Genomic DNA, 4,265 nt, shown 5'->3' on the forward strand with positions numbered 1-4,265 from the left:
ATTTGAGAGAAAGAAATAGGGTTTTTTATTTCTGTGCCCCTAGTTCCTTAGCTCTACTCATTCATCCCCACTCTGTTAACTTTTGCTCACTTTTCCCCACTCCCTTGCCCGAAAGCCTCAGAACAGGTTACAACGGATGTTGCCATCGGGTCAATGCCTTTGACCGTTAACTCTGACGAGTGGGGCCGCGTAGGGCCGAGTACACCTTTGACTGTTACCCATATAGTTGTTTCGTATGCTGACCGCATAAGTATTCATATACGTGGGCGCATGCAACTGACCGTGGTCGTGGGGTAGCACGTGTCCATGGGACATGCCCGAAACATCCCATCGTATAAAGAGGGGCAACCACATCCATTGCCCCTACCATTTTCCCCAAATCCCCTCACTGCGGCATCGTCTTGCTCTCCCCCACCGGCGTCGTCTCACTCTCCTCCACTGCCTCCACCGCACCGTCTCGCTCTCCCCCACCGCATCCTCTTCCTCACCTTCATCGCCTCCATCTTCCTGGAGATGGCCGAAGCCCATGGCGATGCCGGTGCAGCGGCCGAAGATGTGGTCGAGCTGCAGGGCGCGGTGACCGCGGATGTCGGTGGCGTCCACGGCGATGCGCGGAAACTCGCAATTGCTGCAGATGTGGAGAAGGAGGTGGCGGGCTCCGCCTCAGCGCTGCAGAAGGTGACGGCGTCGAGCGGCGCAGTCCATCCTGATACCACTGATGTGCAGCCTGGCGAGGAGCAGGAGGTATTTGCACTTGCTTTGCTTTAGGATATTAGCTTGTAGAGTTAGTTGGATTGGTTAGATTGTGGATTCATATAGTTCAGATGGTTAGAGTAGTTGGTTTGATGGATGGGCCGGGGTTTTCTGTATCAGGGGATGGGTTTTTTTCTACTAGGGTTTGTTGGATAAATTCGTTGCAAAAATGCTAGATAGATCTGTTTATTAGATGTGCTTCAATGCTACACAGATGTATGCTTATTAGATTTGTTTTTAATGCACACAGATTGGGTTTTTTAATGCTACAGACATGTATGCTTATTAGATTGGGTCCTTATTAGATTTGTTTTTGAATGCTACTCAGATTGGGGTTTTGAATGTCATATGCCCAAATGGAATCCATTGATTAAGAAGTTATTTGATTCATTAGTATATAAATTTGTCCACAATATGTAGTTATATTAGCTCTGTTGTTCAATGTGTGTGCATGAACAATGATCAACGTGTTATTTGAATGTCATATTGGGGTTTTGAATGTCATATGTAGTTATATTAGATTTGTTTTTGAATGCTACTCAGGTTGGGGTTTTGAATGTCATATTGGGAGTATATTAGCCCTATGAACAATGTGTCATGTGTGCATATCTAAATTTTCAATTGGCTACTAGTGATGGATGTAATTGTATATTCAGGAGGATGATGGTTGGGGGGGGGGGGAGGAAGTTGGCCGACTACGACCCGTACGAGGGGGCGTTTAGTGACAACGAAGAATATGAGGTAAGCCTATCCCTTGTTCATTTAGTTCCTTTGACATGGTGTATATGAATCTATAATGTATTAATGCAATTCATTCATGTGTGCAGTATGATTCTGGAGATGATGTGCACAAGGGCAACGTCGCGTCCTCCACAGCCAAGGAGGTGGAGAAGATCAAGGACAAGGGAGTTGCTTCCTTCTACAACCGCAAGATCAAGAAGTGGCGCTGCCCCTACTACACCACCAAGCCAAAGCCAAAGGATGGCCGCTTCGATCACGTTCTGTCTCATGCAGAGGATGTAGCGATCCGCGGGGAGGACTACATGATCAGGGGGCAGCATGCTGCGCTCGCGAAGGCCGTGACTACGGCATGATGTGATGATGTGATGTTGTGATGCTGTGATGCTGTGAACTGAATCTTTATCTTTTGGGTTACTTTGGGTCTGGTTACTTTTGGTAAACTGAATGTGGCCGTTTATGGTGTGAACTGAATCTATGGTGATGCTAGTAATGTATTTTTCTATCTATATTTGTCTGTCCTTATATTTGCCTGTGGTGTATGGTTAGTTATGTTTAGATGTTGTGAAGTATGAGTTTCGGTGCTGCAATGATCAGACATGTTGTTTCAGTGTTGCTTCACTGATCAGACATGTTGTTTCAGTGTTGCTTCACTGATCACTTCAGTGTTGCTTCACTGATCACACATGTTGTTTTAGTGTTGCTTCACTGATCACACATGTTATTGGTCTCATGTTTATTAATCAAATCAAATGCATGCTTTTTCCCACTAGCATGTTTCATTATCCGATGTTTTGAACTGACATTCGACAGGACGGTATAAATTCAAGAAAATGCAACAAAAACCTTGAAAATTATCTATGTTTGTGTAGGAGATCATGTGTGCAAAATTTAAGGTGATTTAGAGGAGGTCAAAGAAATTTGAATTTGAGAAATGTGCTCCAAATGAGCTCCCAGGCTAGGGTAAACAACCCACCTGTAATCAAGTTTTTTTGGACCTACTCTAAATGAGCCAAATGTTTTTTATTAACACCTATTCAATCTATATAGTGTAGATTCGAAGTCTCACTATTTTTTGAATTAATCTTCATATTTTTACATTTTCTTTTGAAAAATATGCTTTAATATAAAAACTATTAAAAACACGTTTAAAATATGAAAATCGAAAACTAAGTTCAGATCCTTCTTATTCACTTTGAAATAAAGCTTTGGTGATTTTTTTGTTTTTTTAATTTTTTCGAAAACAGAAGGTAACCCTACCTCATCTCCTTAAACTCTATGAAATCTTGTAGGTGATAGCTCATATGCGTGAAGGTTTTCTCATGAAAATGACCATAGACCAAGTTTATCATTTTTGGTTGGTAACATGTCACATAAGACAACATTGTGCGTAGGTTCATATTTTTTTGATTTTTTTAAATTAATGGTGCTCATTTGACCTCGATCGTGCTAGCTAGGTTTTTTTTCATGAAAATGACCATAGACCAAGTTTAGTATTTTTCCTCGGTAGTGTGTCTTATAAAACGACGAACGGTGAAGGTTTCATATTTTTCGATTTTTTTAAATTAGTTATGCTCAGTCAAAGCTTTCGTAACCCCGTTGACCAGCTCAAAACCCCTCAAAACCCCACGGGGTTTCGCCTAACCCTAGCTCCGAATGTCAGCCGTCCGATCATACCCTGGCGCCAAGAGACAGCCCTTAGATGTGGTCTTCTAGAAGGGATTCGATGGGCAGGCTGCGTGTAGGCTCCGGGCCGTTGGATCACAAAGACGGCTCCGCATCGTTGGATCGTGGGGCGATCCGCGAGAGGCGATCCTGTTGGTTGTGCTCGGCTGCTCGCCCACCACTGACTCCGCAAAAAAACGTTGTTATTGGGCCCAAAAGGAAACCAAGCTCTGGTTGGGCCGTCGAATTGCGTCATTTTCTTGTGAACGTGCCGGCTCTGTTTTTTGTGAACATGTTGGCTCTGTTTTTGTTGCATCATTTGAAATTACACAACAATTGACATTGCGTAGAAAATTTAGTTCTTTTTGTTCTATAAAAATGCAAATTGACCAAATTTATAAGGGCTAAATTTATTTTTATCATGCAAAATGGCCACAAACTATTCAAAAATGGGTCATTTTGCATTTGTATAATGGCCACTAGCCCTCTATCCCTTTTTTATCATGCAAAATGACCAAATTTATAAGGGCCAGATTTATTTTTATCATGCAAAATGGCCACAAGCCCTTAAAAAATTGTTTCTTTTTGTTCATATAATATATATGACCACGGATTCCCACGCGTGTAATTAGCTTCTTTTTCTTCTTCTTTTCAAACCACCATTTCCCACGCGTGTACACACCCGATGCTGCGGTGGGTTTGTAAGCGGGCTACTTCACATTTGACCCTGTTATTGCCACGGCCAAATAACATGTAGCACTATGGCTATTTAAGCCACCCTCTGCCTCTGCCATCTCCCACCCTCTGCCTCTGCCATCCCTCATCCATCTGCCCTTCTTGCTCTTCGACCCCTTCTCCTTCTTCTGCACATCCCTCAGCCATGCAGTACACCGGACCAACCTATCGCTTCCCACCCACCATGCCGGATAGGCTCTACCTTACTGGCGTGTACGTTGATCGCACACTACGTGTGTGGGCGATATCAAGGCTGAGGACCACATGGAACTTCACCGAGTTCTTCCTCACGTCCAGCTACCACCACCTCCCGCGGGGATCTCCAACGATGTTCCGTGTCGAGGAGGTCATCCAAAACCGGGTGGTGGTTGCTC

This window comes from Triticum aestivum, chromosome 2D, assembly GCF_018294505.1.
Source record: "Triticum aestivum cultivar Chinese Spring chromosome 2D, IWGSC CS RefSeq v2.1, whole genome shotgun sequence".
In the NCBI taxonomy this organism is placed as follows: Eukaryota; Viridiplantae; Streptophyta; class Magnoliopsida; order Poales; family Poaceae; genus Triticum; species Triticum aestivum.